The sequence below is a fragment of the Uloborus diversus genome, chromosome 10 (assembly GCF_026930045.1).
Source record: "Uloborus diversus isolate 005 chromosome 10, Udiv.v.3.1, whole genome shotgun sequence".
Taxonomy (NCBI): Eukaryota; Metazoa; Arthropoda; class Arachnida; order Araneae; family Uloboridae; genus Uloborus; species Uloborus diversus.
Window position 1 is genome coordinate 45,406,553 of NC_072740.1, and position 16,156 is coordinate 45,422,708.

The following is a 16,156-nucleotide window of genomic DNA, read 5'->3' on the forward strand; positions in this document are numbered from 1 at the left end:
ATTTCGTTCATAAAGCTAATTAGTTTCTTGTCTGATGTTTAATTAAAGAATGCAATTTTTTGCGTTAGGATATGATTATATATATATATATATATATATATATATATATATATATATATATATATATATATATATATATATATATATAAAACAAGAGGTATAAGCTTAGTGTAAACCTGTGGTGTAGTCCCGGAAAAAAAGGGTGAGGGGTGAGGAGGGAAGATTACATATCGGTTATCGGATATTTACAGTCAAGAGGTGGAACGATGCTGATTTTATTTTTAATTATTGTGAGAACGGCAGAAATGTCGTAATCAGAAAACAATTTCATATTAGGATATGGTTACATTTCAAAGAGGGGGGGGGGGATCCCGCTATTTTTAGTATATATGTATATATATATATGGTCGAAAAAGGAATACTTCTGCAATTCGATGGAGGATATGCAACGCTGAACTGACATTTTTGTTAATTAATCAATTACTGTTTTAGATATTTATTTATATTTTTCCGGTGATTCATCATGCGCAGGGCTGCATTTGTTTACTATCAGTAAACAAATCATCCCGCAAAAACATAGATAATCAGCATGGTGACTAGAGCAGCATACACAAGACTAAATGATTAATATACTTCTTAAAATTGAAATTCTTTTTCAATAATAATAATAATAATAATAATAATAATATTTTACGCATTAGACGAAAAGTGCAACAGGCTATAATAATAAGTAGTTGGTAAGTCTTTTATTGAAGTGTATTTTCGAAGCAGCAGTTATATGATGTTTGAGAACATTTGAAAATACATTTCGTGGGTGGAATTACACGAGCAACAGGGAATTACTTGCAATAATGTACTTAAATTAAAAATACAAGCTGCAGTTTACCTGCAGTACACTTGGAACAATGTACTTCGACTTATTCAAATGCAAAATGTTAGGAGGAATAGAATAACTTTTTAAAACTTTTGATATTTTTTTTTTCTTCTCAGGTCTTTTTTTTTCCTAATGGTTTTCAATTTTTGGTTACATTAGTTATGCATTGCTTTCTGCGATTCAAAATAGTAATAATAACAATAAACATAATCAGAAATGCTTTCCTTTCTGCGGATACTATGGTGAGAAAAGCAACGGCTAAAAGCATAATTTTCAGAAAATTCATTCATGCTCGCATTTCGAAATTAAATGAAACCTCTTTATTACCACACAATGTTGACAGCTTCGTGCAAACGAAGTCCTAAACTTGATAGCTGCACTCAATCAAGCTTTCATTGATGCAAACTATTGCAATCAATCAAACAATCGTAACAATTACGTGGAATATTCCCTATTTACGTCAATTGTTTGCTTGTAAGAATGTGAACAATGTCTTACATACGTAATTTATATTCAGAAAAAAATATCAGAATTGAAAATATAATTCCACATTTGCAAATCACACACATTAGTATACTATCCTTTAAATTTTAAAAATATTTCAATTTAATTTTTCTCTTTTTGTATAAAAGTATTCATGAAGCATAATTTATAAATTGTTGAGTGTACTAACATTTATTGCTCTAATTTTTCTAATTTTTCTTTTTTTTTTTTTGATCTCTTCTCGACTTCCCGGAGAAATTTTAAACTGTTAGCAAAATTAGGGTAACTCAAATAACTCCAGAACGTGGAAGAGAAATCTGTCAGGCCCAATAAAAACTTTTTGAATGATGTAAAAGACAGAAACACATGTATCTATCTCTATTGATAAAGATGTTCTTAATAACCCCGAAACAAGTGTAATTTAATTTGCACGTTTTTACATTAAAATAGTGTAATTTCTATGTCAATAAATGTTAACATTTAAAATCAACAAAAGTTGAGAGATGTGCGCAAAGTTGCGTGAGGCTAATACCAATCATTCGCCCTCGAATACCTTATTGCTTGACCAAGACCAAATATATTCTTTTTTTGAGCGACCACAGTTGGTTATTGTTTTCACTTGTCCGTAGTTGATGTTCTTTCGACTTTAATTTTCTATTCTTTTAATGCAAACTCGTCTGTTCCACGTGTCTTCGCGAGCATGTCCCTCCTCCTGGGCGGTGAAGTTCATGTCCCCGCCATCGATTTTACTTATTCCCGACCCTCTCGATTTTACACAATACTTTTCAGACAAAAACAGCATTCAGTCAACAACGTCCAGCATCCAGCCCCTGGAATTCATTTGAATGTAGACGTCTTGTATTCAAATCATGACTTTTACAAATATAATTCTGATAGGAACCATTTGTAGAAATAAGAAACCCAACGAGTAGGGTTCTACCACAATTCGTGATTGTGAAAAACATAATTTAAATTCAAGACGTCAAAATTCAAATGAAAGCTATGGGCTGGATGCTAAATGTTTCTTTCTTTTCTGTTTGGTATTAATTTTTTTTTTTTTTTTTTTGAATTTTTTTCCCCCATTTATGAATAATATTAAATAATGATAATGTTTCAATGAAGCTTTAACACCATTTTAAATCGGGTGTTCCAAAATAGCTTCAATTTTTAAATGTGTAAATTGTAAATAAAATATGCACTTCAAAAAGCATGAGCTTTGTGCAAGAAATAGATAAAAGTCAAAAACAACGTCTTAAAAGCACAAGTAAAAGATGTAAATTATAAGTGTAGAAAATGCATTGCTTGATTGAAAACTTGTGGCTATGTATATTTGTTTTTTTATCCAGGATATTAAAAAACTTTGACCTTTGACACTTTGAATTAAAATTCAACTAGAAATTTGGTTTTTCGTACTAATATTCAAGCCGTATATATCGTATTTATGGTTCAGTTCCCTTCTTGTTGTTTACCTTTTTATAGCGAAATTGAGGCTATATACGAAATTGTTATTCGGTTCCTTAGACTTCACTATGAACAGACGCGACTGCACAGTGCATACACACAAATATATATTGATAAAGACCGGCTAAAATTGAAAAACCTTAGGTTTCGGGGAAATGTTTTAGACGTCAGACAAATTATTTGTCTGAGCTTATGAAAATTTCAGTGTAACACGACTACCGAAAGATTCTTAGAACATGGTGTATTCATCCAGTTAAAAACAAAATGGTCAGTTTTCTCCCCCTTCCCCCATCAGTTCTCTAATTATCTGTAAATTTAAACCAGTGGTTCCCAATCTTTTGCACGTTGCGACCCTTTTTTGACTAAGTAAAGGACATGTGATCACGTAGCCTACATGTCAGTAAAGTATCGCAAGGTGTGGACCTAACCTGGCAACATTGTGAAAGCTACGTTAGATCCTACATTACAAAACTGCTATGTTAGATTCGATCCACCCCCAACTATACTGTGGTAGGAATAATGTTTCGACCGAAGAAGAAACGCTACACGACCCCATTTGGGGTCACGACCCTGGGAACCCAACTCTGCTTTAAAACAATTTTTTTATACTCATTCATGCTTTAAAGAAATGCAGGTATGTATCATTTTTCTCCTTAGAAAGTCTTCAAAAGAAAAATTCAGTGAAATCCTGTTACAACGTATATCAGTATAACGAAGTACCCGTTTCAACCAAATAAGTTTTCAGTCCCGATTTTGAAGTTCATTGTTACTGGATTTCACTGTATTATGAATTACATGATCAATGTGTACATACCTTGTAAAGAATTTTTTACGAGTTTGGCTCGAGAAATTATTTTCAAAAATGTTTGTTGAGCTGTGGAAAGCATTTTATGCGTTTACATTTGTAGTAACATAGTATAATATAGACAAAAATAGAATCCAAATATCTAGTAAGTATCTAGAATACGGTTTTGGACTCGGTTTTTTTTTTTAGAAATGGTCGCTTTATTTCGAACAAAGTCTCAAAAGAGTGCTGGAAATATTTTGCCAGATTTTTTATGGAGCAAAATATCAAACAGTACCTACCACCTCTTTCAACGAAATTCATTTTTTCTCGAATTTTAAACAATCAAAGAATGGATATTTCAAAAAAGGAAAAAGTACACGACACAGATAGAGGCTTGAAAAATACTCGGAAAAAAATTTACATGAAAACTTCAAAGGAATTTGTAAAATCTTCATCCAACTTTCCCCGCAGGTTAACATTGGATCCGTAGGCTTTCAGACTCTCAGTGAAAAGCATCCTTAAATTTGCTTATAAAGTAGCATTAATATACATATTTATCTTTCTTTGGATGCACCAGCTCCATTGTTTATGCCTTCTTGATGTTGTGAAAAGTAATGGGGGTAGTGCATCCCCAGAAATAGAAATATTCATGAATGCTATATTATAAGCATACTTAAGATAATTTTAATCTTAATTATATCCGTGAATGAATTTGAATAACACGAAAAGGTTCTTCACTGAAGGTCTGCGATGCAACTTTACGCAAAATGCGATACTTCCTTTTTTTTAAATTTACAACGTGAAATTTTTTTTTTCGGATATAGGGTTTATAGGTGTGAGTCCTATACTCTGGTTTCATGCCAAAAAATAAGGGAAAAAATTGTAAAACAAACCCCTAGAAAAAAGGATGGATTTTGATGATTTAAAAAATATAATAAGTGGTAATAACCCCCATGAGTTAACCAATTTCCTTCATATGTTCTTGCGTACAAACGTAGCACCTCTCTAGCCCCTCAGAAAAGTATTAATGTATAATATAACGATAACTTCCCCTCCAAATAAAAATAATGGCTATGAAACTCAAAAACTTAAAAAAATTGCGGGCGACATTTCCAAAAAAGCGGGACGTGTGAATGGGAAAAGGTGGTCATATTTGGATTCAGGAGGTCATTTAGCACAAGAATTCACAAGACTTATCTCAGAAGCACTCTTTAAAAACTATATCCTTTCTAAACACAAATCAAATCGTGAAGATGTTTCCAAGCATGTGGATTCACTTTCAAAAGCACTCATTCATTCCTTCATTGAAAAATGCCTCCGGAAAAGAGGGGAGTAGTAAATGGAAACGGTCGTTTGCGCTAATGATCGTAAATCTTATACACCTCACCCGGTTTTTCCCCTCAAGAAAGGAGGGATTAGTGAAAGGCGTGGCTTAGTAGAGAAATTGAGCTTTTTCGAAAATATTTCAGATGGTTGGAACTCCGATATTTTTTTAGAAATGGTCGCATCATTTCAAACTTAGTCTCAAAAGAGAGCTGGAAATATTTTGCGTGTTGGGGCGTTCTTAAAATTTCGATAGCACGATTTGCAGCTTTTTTACAGAGCGAAAGGTCCAACAGTACCTCGTTTTCGAAGAAATTCATTTTTTCTCGAATTTTAAAAAATCGAAGAATGGACGTATCAAAAAAGTAAAAACTAATATACACAGACATAGGCTTGAAAAATACTCAGAAAAAAAATTGACCCGAAAACTTCAAAGGAATATTGTAAAATAACCTTTAACTTTCCCCGTAGGTTAGCATTGGATCCGAAGCTTTCAGACTCTCAGTGAAGAGCACCCTTAAGTAGTATTTCCCAGTGTTTGATTCCGGGATTTTCCTGCACTTGCGATAAAACATTTACCGCGTAGGTTATGTCGGGGCGAGTGCGGTTTGCTAAAAATGCTAAACTACCGAGCAAACTTCGATAGGGAATTCTTTCCATTTCTTCTATTTCACACTTCGAACTTGGGCAATCTAATTTTGAAATAACAGTTCCTTTTACTATGGGTAAAGAAGTTATCGGGATTTTATATTCTTTAAATTTTTCACAAATTTCTTCTATGTAACTTTGTTCATGCAAATACAAATTTTTATGATCTTGACAAAATTCGATCCCTAACAATTTTCTCGTTTCTCCGAGGACTTTCAGATCGAAAATTTTTCGCAGACTTTTTATGACTTCATCTATATACTGGTTTTCCTTTCCGAATATTACGATATCATCTACGTAGAGTAATAGGATGGTATTTCGTCCTTTAAAAACGCAATTACACCATTCTACTTTAATGAAATTAATATTTTTTAATGCTTTCTCGATTTCTATATACCAGTTTCTTCCGCTTTGATGTAGTCCGTAGATTGACTTTTTCAGAAGCCAAACTTTATTTTTATCTTTACAAAAACCTACGGGTTGGTGCATATATATACTTTCCTTTAATTCGGCATATAAATAAGCGTTTTTTATGTCTACTTGACAATTTTTCCAACTATAAAAACAAACCAAAATACAAAAAAATAGTCTAATAATTGAAAAATTGACTACTGGGCAAAAAATAGCGTCAAAATCTTCTCTCCTTTGTTGACAACCTAAAATTACCAACCTCGATTTGAATCTTGAAATTCGATTATTTACATCCCTTTTTACGCTGTATACCCATCTATTTCCTAGTATAGTTTTGTTCGGCGGTCTCTCAACTAACTCAAAAACTTTTCTTTCTTTCATCGTATTTAACTCGTCGTTCATGGATTCGATCCAATCTTGAGCATTTTCTGATTCTATAGCGTCCTTGAAACTTGTCGGAATTTTCACCTCAACAATGTTCGCTTCATTTTTTTCAGTTTCGCGTTCCGTATCATTTGCAAATTTAATCTTTCCCGAAAAAACATTCTTTCCGCTAAAATCAAACAGCTGTTTTTCGAATTTTAAATTTTTACTTTTGCAATATTTTTCTATATCATTACATGATCTAAATCTTTGTTTCGTTCCCTCTAAGAAATAATAAATGTCATTTCGCGTTCCGTCTGGTCTCGGCACTGCATTTCTAACCCAATTCAATTCTGACGCGTTTTTCGCAAATTCAGATCCGTTTTCTTCTTCAGAAACTTTCTCAGTTGAATCTTCACTAGATGTTCCACCTTCATCGCGATTTTGCGCGCTTTCTTCCTCATCTAACTTGTAATGGAATTCCGAGTATTGAGTTAGTTTTTTAGGTTTTTCTATTGGGTCCAGGACTTCTTCCACTGCATTCTTATTTTCATTAAACTTAACATTACAAGTTTCAATTACTTTTTGCTCGTTATTTAACCAAATTCTATATCCTCTGGTATTTATCGCATATCCTATCATTATTCCCTCCACTGCACGCATTTCGAATTTATTTCTCCGTTGCTTTGGAACATTAACGAAAGCTTTGCTTCCGAAAGCTTTTAGGAATACTACCGAGGGTTTTCTGCCGAAAAACATTTCAAAAGGGGTTTTGGTTGTTTTATGACAAATTCGATTCCAAGTGAAAGTGAAACAATATAATGCTTCCGCCCACCATTCATTGTTCATTTTCGCGTCTTTTAGCATTGCTTTTATCCCGTCTAAAGCTGTCTTGTTGAAACGTTCGCAAATCCCGTTTTCCTCTGGCGTATAAGCATTTGTTCTTTGGGCTTGAATACCGTAAGAACTTAAATACCGTTCAAACTCTTCATTGCAAAATTCGCCCCGGTTGTCTGTACGAATGCTAACAAGTTTCTTTCCCGTTATTCTTTCCATTTTCTTATGATAGTGGATAAATTTGCTTAAAACTTCATCTTTTCGTTTTAAAGTGTAAACAGTCACGAAACGACTAAAATCATCAATTATCGAAAGAAAATATCTACTCCCACTTTTTGATGGCGTTGGTAGAGGACCACAAACGTCCATAAAAACTAACTGTAGTGCAGAATTTGAGGTCTTAGGATTTGATTTAAAAGAAATCCTAGTTGACTTAGCTAGAATACAAACTTCACATTTTTCGTCTGGTTTTTCTATTTTTGGAAGACCATTCACGCTTTGATTTTTACTAGTATCTCGGATGTAATCATAATTTATGTGACAAAATCTCCTATGCCAAAGGTTAGAGAGTTGATTTTGTTTAACAGTTCCAGCATTTACGTTAAATCCGACTTCCGTTTGTTTATTTTCTACAATTTGCGTTTGTTTAACAGTACCGGCATTTACGTTGAATCCGCTTTCTACTTGTTTATTTTCTGCAGTATCGTACGCAAACGGTTCTACATAGTATAAACCCTCTTCTCTCCGTGCATAAAATAGCTTTCGCCAATTATTGAAGAACACGCAAATTTTTCCTTTACTACCAACAAAATGTGCACCGGCTGCTTCTAAACGTGCACCGGAGATTAAATTTCTTCTCATGTTTGGGTTGTATAAAACGTTTGTTAACTCTATCCAATTAACTTTCCCGTTCATTTTTACAGCAAATCTCACAGTTCCTCTTCCCAAAACTTTACTATTAGCATTTCCCACTGCCAAAGCCATATTTACATCGGAAATTTCTTCGAAATTTTTCATTAAGTTCCTGTTATTACAAAAATGCGTTGTTGCCGCACAATCAAAAATCCAGTGAAACTGATTTCTATTACAATCTTTACCTGCTCCTGATTCAGAGGTCGAAATGTAACTCTCAACTAACATCGAATATTTATCATTGAAGTTCGAAAAGTTATTACGATTTACGTTACTTTTACATTGCGCGATCAAATGTCCGTATTGATGACATCTATGACACGGTCCTATTAACTTTCTATCCTTCGTATTTTTAACAAATTTAGCATTTCCTTTGTTTTCTACTACTTTTCCTGTCTTCTTGCTTCTATTAGTAATATTGAAAGCACTCACCTCAGGTTTTTCATTGTCGGCTTTTACCTGTTTCAGCCTACTTTCTTCTTTCACCAGCTCCTCAGCAATCTTGTTGATGTCAAAATCTTCATCACTCCAACGGTAAATTAGTTGGATTATACCGGTATATTCCGGCGGTAAATGCCTAATAACTTGGAAACCTTGAAAAAGCGAATCTAAACTATGGCCCGCGTCATACAATTTCTTCACAGCTAATTTAACTCGAGCTATAAAAAGACCCATTTCTTCGTTATCTTTATAACGGATGTTAAAGAATTCATCCAAAAGTTGTATAACTCTCGCTCGCGTTTTTGGTTCAAACTGAGCTTGTAGAATCTCCCATGCTTTCTTGCCATCTGCAGTGTCCTGAATAAGTGGTCTGAACTCAGGCTTTATAGCATAATAAAGTGTGGTGTAAGCGCGATCCTGCAACAGGAGAAATTCGCTACGCTCACGACTAGTTGCCTTTTCATCTAAAGCGACTACTTTCCCTTCAATAAATTTCCAACATCCTTTATCGAGAAGTAATACCTTAACATCTATTTTCCATCTATCCCAGTTCTTTTTGCTGAGCAGTTCAAAACCTTCGGGGAGCAAAGCCATGGCTGTAAAGCAATGTTCAAAATTTCTAACTTAAACTTGAAAATCTTCAGACTTTAAAAAGCTCATAAGATTTTTCAGTCCTTACGGCCCCCGAAGCCGATATATCTCTCAAAATGAAATATTGCAACATGGGCACGGCCCATAACCTGTTGACATAAAAAAAATTCCTTTCCTGAACTTTCCCAACGTTCTAAGCCCATGTAGCAGTTGTTTTTGAAAGGAAAACTAATGTTTAAAAACTCGTCGTTTATTTGAACACTTAATCATAACTATTTACAGGAAAATAAAATAAAAACAGAATCGCTTAAAAACAAAAACGATCTCCATCTATCAACTTGATAGTCACCCTCACTCCCTCATTCATTCCAAACACCACCTCATTCCATCTCAATGCACGTGTCTTATGCACGTCGACTCGGCACGTGCCTATCGCCGATTGGCGATGACGTCAATCGCGTCAGCCCGCACCCAGCCGACGTGCAAGAACGAATTTGCATGGGAATCAATAATTTTTTCAATAGCCAACACAAATAAATGATTGCATTTTCAAACCAAACAAACAATAAAAAGAGATAGAAATTAGTATTTTGTGTGGCCACCATGCGCCGCAATAAGAGCTGCTACACGACTCGGCATGGAGTGAAACAAAGTTTGAAAATCTGCTTGCGGAAGAGCATTCCATATTGTTTGCATGAGCAACCAAAGTTCGTCTCTCGAAGCAACAGGACGAGGATCACGAGCAAGACACCGCCCAACGAAATCCCGCACATGTTCAATCGGTGACATATCCAGGGAATATGCGGGCCAAGGAAGAAGCTATACCTGCTGGTAGGATTCGACAGTCCTGGCGACATGTGGACGGGTATTATCCTGCTGGAATACAGCCACTGGCAATCGTTGCAGGAAAAGAATAGCTTGGGGCTGTAAAACTTCGTTTATGTATCGGGTACTGTTCAAATTGCTCACAATTCGTAGCAATTATGCTCATCCATGATATGCTATGGCACCCCAAGCCATAACTTCAGGTGTTCCTCTACTGTGGCGTTCAATAATGCACTCTGGAATGTACTGTTCGCCGGCGTAGCGCCTGACACGAAATTCGGCCATCATGGTGCCACAAATTGAAGCGGGATTCGTCAGGAAAGACGACCTGCTGCCAATCAGCATGCCAGCTCCTATGCACATTGGTCCATTGTAGCCGCAGGCAGCGATGGTTTTATGTAAGAGGAATCCTGTATAAAGGAATCCTTGCGCGCAGCCCACGCTGCAGCAGACGTCTACGAATTGATGAAGCACACAATGAAACACCTGTAGCTGTTTACCACTGTGCTGCCAATTGTCTAGAAGAAGCTGTGCGGTTCATCAGTGCCATACGCACTAGGTGTCTGTCATCGCGAGCTGACGTCACATTTCGGGTCCACTCCCAGATTTCCGAGCTGTCCGACCCTCATCCGTCCGCTGCTTCCAAACACGCATGATTGTTGTTGGCCTTTTAAAGGTAGACCAACGGATGTGGAATGGTAAGTTCAGGAGAAATGAAGCAATGGAAACTGAATTTCAATTTAAATAACATTTTATTCAAAAACATGTGTAAAATGTAAATAGGTAAAAACAATCAAACATTTATAAAAAGTAAATCCCCTATTAACAATTCAAATATAATAAAACCTCCCAACAAACAAATATCACAGAGAAATATCACAAGATTCAATTACTTAAAAATTATCAACAATTCTAAAACGTTCCTAATATTTTTAAAAATTTACCCTACGCCATGCCACAACGATGGTAGCTGTCCAGAAAACTATTTAAATAATCATATCACTGGAAGTCCATACTTTAAACTTGGCACTCATAACAACGAAGGCAACATCCATCTGTCGGATGTTCAGACGAGTTGAAAACGTCCACTGGTGGACGGCAGACCAGAATCCATGGTCAATCAAACCCAGGCACACCCATGCCACAGAAACAGCAGCACAGGAAATTATTTGCCCAGCTTCAAGCAAAACAGGAACCTTCCACTAGCAGAGACTACCTCACCATATAGTGGATTCAATCCAGTCCGACCGGCTCCATAATAGAGTATATGCCAGACGAACCTTCCGGCCCTGTTAGGCCTAATACTTAAAAGAAACATCAACTCTTCAAATTTATATTCTTTAAAAAACTCCTTCGTTGCATGTAGGGCACTGTTTTAGAACATCCTGCACTGTTAGCAGGCTATTGAATCTTGTTACAACATATCTGAAAACCTCCAAGTCCTCTGCGTGGATAAATCAATCTATTCGAGCACACATGCTCAAATCAAAACACACCGTCTGCAGAACGGAAGCAAATCATAAGAGATTGATTGATTGAATGACTTTCTACTTAAACCTTCTCTGTTACCCCCTAGCAATGACGTGACGTCGTCAAAATTTACATCTGTTGCATCTGAAAGCAACTCACAGTTAATCCTTTTAACTGTTGCTATTTTAAATTATCTTTTTTTTTGACTGCTACCAGCAGAAAGATCCTCAACTCTTGAAGCCTGACGTCACGTCCGCCGATGGGCGAAACACGTGATCGACTTGTTGGGTGTTTAGTCACTTGGGGATTTCTCACGCTCAGGATTTTACGCACACCGGGTAATTATATCTTTTAAAACTGGGAATCAATTTCTCAGACAAGTTCGAATTTACTGGTGAGTTTTAAACAATTAAAATACATTTTATCTTTTTACGAAATTGCTCCAAGAACCAAAAATATAGGCTTATGCCAACAATTGTGCTGCTGTTACGCTGCACACGAGCGGCTACTGCACAATAAGATAATCCAGCTTCACGAAGGCCAACTATTCTGCCTTGTTCAAACTCCGAAATTTGCTCAAATTTCGCTTTCTTTCGTCGAAGAGGCATAGTAAGGATTCAGTTAACGTTTACTCTAGCATATAACCACCGATCATCATACACGCCTCGCTACAGTCGTCTATTTATACTCGGGTCGATCTGCCGTTCAGAGGGCGCTGCTCAGCATACGCATGCGCAGTCTTGCATAATATAGACGAACGCGCGAACGGAGTTCGCAGAAAAATTTTTGGCTCTGCAGAAATTTTTTTTCAAATTGCTAACGTTAATTAAAAAAAAAAAAAAATTCTTTTTTAAAGGGAATTTTTAAGAAAATCCCAGAGTTTGTTTCTGTAAAAGCCTTTCTCCAAAAGCCTTTTAAAGCACACGTGTAAAAAAAATAATGGCTTTGGCAGTTTTCTTCAGTTGGTGAAAAATAAGCAAACTATATGTTATTATAAAAAAAATTAAATGATTTAAAGCACTTTTTTTTGTCTCTTTCTTATTTGAATATAAATTTAATTTTTTACTCAAGGGCGAGTTAGGCAAAATAATTATTTGCAGAAAATTTTCCAGTTAAGATTTGTGTTTGCAGAAAGCTTTTCATTTTATCTAAGTCTGCGCATGCGCTACTGGTCTGCAATTCTAACAAATTGCATATCATGCCCTACTTAACATTTCCTGCAATTTTCAGCTCACTCGCATAAGTCCTTCGTGGTGTTGCAATTTTCACAAACAGGAATGTATATTTGAATAACGTGGAATAGTAAATCAAGAAATCATTATAACGTGGAACCATAACATGGGCGAGCCATTTAACATAGCAAATTGAGAAAATTATCATCCATTATTTGTTAATATACAGGCGAACCAAATGACCTTTTAATCTTCTACTACGGGCAAAGCAGTGTGGGTACCACTAGTGAATAATAAAATTAGAGCTGGGAGACAAGTTTTCAATTAGTTTGCTTGATTGAGCAACCCACTTTAGTGAGGGAGTGGCCAATTCCCTTTACAAAACTGCACATCCATCCCCCTCCCATAGTACTTTTGCTGTCTCCTCTACCTGACCCCTTCGTTCCGACGCGATAAGGCTTGTTGGTCCACGTGGATCAGTTTCTCTCTTCAGTGAAACATGTGCAATCACCGACTCACCTTCCCTCCCCCCTTTTTGCTTTACTTGTTGCCCAAGATCAAAGGATTTCCTAACCCCTTCACTCAGATACGATAAGGCTTGCTCGCCCACGTGGATCAGAGTTTCTCTCCTCAGTGAAACATGTGAAATTGCAGACTCTCACCTTCCCTCAACCCCTCTTTGCTTTGTTTGTTGTCCAATGTCTAAAGATTTTGCAAAATGAAAAGAAACGATGTGGTGCCATCTATTAGCAGCATTTTAAACTTAGAATTTTTTTTTAAAAGTTGAAAATTAAAAAAAGACACTGTATTTGCCGCACACGTTATATGCGCTGCACTGGCATTTTTAAAACTTTTATTCTTGTATGTGCCACAGTGCTTATTCCCAATAATACCTATTTTGGTGATTTCATAGTTAAAACTTTTTAGACAAATATTCTCATTTGCAGCAATATACAAATCATAAAAATGTAATGAATATCTGATTTTCTTTTTACATGAATAAGTATGTTTTACTAGAGGCTCAATATATAAGTTAATATTGCAAGCATAAAAAATGTTTCCTGCATTTCTCATCTCATAAAAATTTATTGTTATCAATGGTATTATTTCTTAACCCACAATAATTCAATACTTGTTTAAAACTAGATCTTTTTAGTAAAATAAAAAATGTCAAAAATTACAAATTGCATATTACTGCAGACAGGTGTTGCGGCATAATTAGGAACGCCTTTTTCAATGCAAAAGAAATGAGCTTATGGATGAAAAGACATTCGACAGAAGCTAAGAGCCAGATAAACAGGCAGTTTAAAAACCAAAAGTAGTGGATAAATAAATATCAATGAAAAAATAATAAACCAATAAAGAACCAATAAGAAAGCAAACAATGAGCAAGAGCTTTCTCACAGGTATGTCACAAGAGAAAGATAGAACTATTGTTCAGCAAATAATTAGAGACATTGATGCTAACAATTCTTTAACTGCCAACAAACTTTCAAAATCGCTTAGTTTTGGATTTCATGCATATAAATTTCTGGATAAAGACCGATGTTCTGGGCAATCTTAACGCCAAACATTCAGCCTAGGGATGTTCTTGTAATAACGCAAGATGCAAAGATATTCTTCAAATGATAGATGACAATTTTCTAATCCTAAATGATGCAACTCATTTAGCTACAATTCATCTGAAGTTTTGGATATTGCGATTACCAGTGCTGGAGCTTTCCCTCAATGCACTGGTCTGTACTGGCTAATATTGGTAGGGACCACTTGCCAATTCTCACAGAATTTAAGAAAAGACAGCAAGTTTTCTTCTCCAGAGAAAAATTTTGGCACTTCAGAAAAGCTAATTGGGATTCATTTAGGAAGTCATTGACTGCAGTCTGGATTTGGAACCTTTGACTGGAGATCTTAATGATTATTGGAGGAAACTCAAACAAATTGTTCTCAGCAATGCTAAATTAAATATTCCTAGAGGCACTGTAAAATGCTATACACCTTTTTTCACACCTAACTCTCCTGAAATTAAACCCCTCCTTGAAAAGAGAAAATTATTATTAGATACTCTAAATGAAAGGAGAAATGATGCAAGAACTGAAATAAATCAAATTAATGCTGAAATAAAGTCAAAATATGCCCACCAGAAAAGATCAAAGTGGATGGAAATGTGCAACACATTAGATGCAAGGACTTCAAATACAAAACTTTGAAGAGTTATTTAAGGCATTAACAGCAGGAGCAGTATGAAGAATGTAACTCAGTGAAGGACACTTTCAGACAGGCCTTCCCTGATGATAAATCTGAAGCTGATGGTTTAGCTACCCATTACCAAATGATTAGTAGGCTTGATTTTACAAGAGATTGTTGACCTTCTTTAATTAAAGCTAGAAATATCATTCTTGGCTGTCGTACATCTGATCATGGTGACTCGACTTTGACCAAACCTTTTTCTTAACAGGAATCACTTCGTGCATTCGCATTCCCGGATCTGAGTAAAACTCCTGGCCCTTATGGCCTTCATGGACAGAAACTTGAAAATCTAGATCAGAAGGGAAAAAACAGAATTCTTGACATATTCAATCAGTCTTGGATCAAGGGTAGACTGCTCACCGAATGAATGAGAGCCATCATCATCCCAATCAAAAAACCTGGCAAGAAAGCTTGTTCTCCCAAAGATTTTGGACCTATCGCACTGACAAACATGCCTTGCAAAATCATGGAGAAAATGATTAGAATAAGAGTACAATGCTGGCTGGATAATAATAATCTACTGCCCAGAGCCAGGGAGCAATACGGCTTTAGAAGAGGTCACAGCACCACAGACCAAATTTTATATTTCTGTCAATCCATTACGGATGCCCAGAATTTTAAATCCACTCACCACACCGTGCCCGCTTTCCTGGACCTCGCCAAGCCCTTCGATAAAGTTTGGAAAGATAAGCTGTGTGTGTGTGTGATTATCAAACTTCACAACTATTTCAAAATCTGAGACAATGCTCTAACATGGATTGCAGACTTTCTACAACACAGATCTATCCACGTGAAGGTTAACAAATCTCTCTCAGGACCATTTAGGCTTAGCCAAGGTGTTCCTCAGGGTTCAGTGCTTATCCCTACTCTTTTCTCTATGTTTATATCTGGAATTGAAAAACTGAACTCGACAACAGCTAAGGTGGGACTATTTGCAGATGATATTGTACTCTCGAGCTCAGGTAACGATATTAAAGATCGCCCAATCCAAAAAAAAGTGGACATGAGGATGAAAATTCAAATTTCATTCAATATGGTTGAAATTTTGCATACACACTGTTAAAAGTATACTATTTCATATTTTATTGAAAAAAAATTTCATTTATGTCATTAACATTCTTATTTTAATTACTAAAGTGGAACTATATCAGTGCGAACTAGACTGCACCAAAACTGCTTATGTTGCATGGTCTATTACAGCTGAACAAATAATTCTAGAAATCTATAAAGTTTCACACATAATCTGACATTCATTAGCAACAGTTTTTTCCTGAAGAGAAATGTCTACTAATCTTCACTACAAAAGGTAAG

The 16,156-nt window shown here is 35.7% G+C and overlaps 1 long non-coding RNA gene across 1 annotated transcript in view; it reads right to left on the bottom strand.

Annotated features, from left to right (window-relative positions):
• LOC129231841 (uncharacterized) overlaps positions 1-16,156 on the bottom strand; it is a 57,526-nt gene that overhangs the window by 11,972 nt on the left and 29,398 nt on the right. The gene's annotated exons all lie outside the window — the stretch shown is intronic.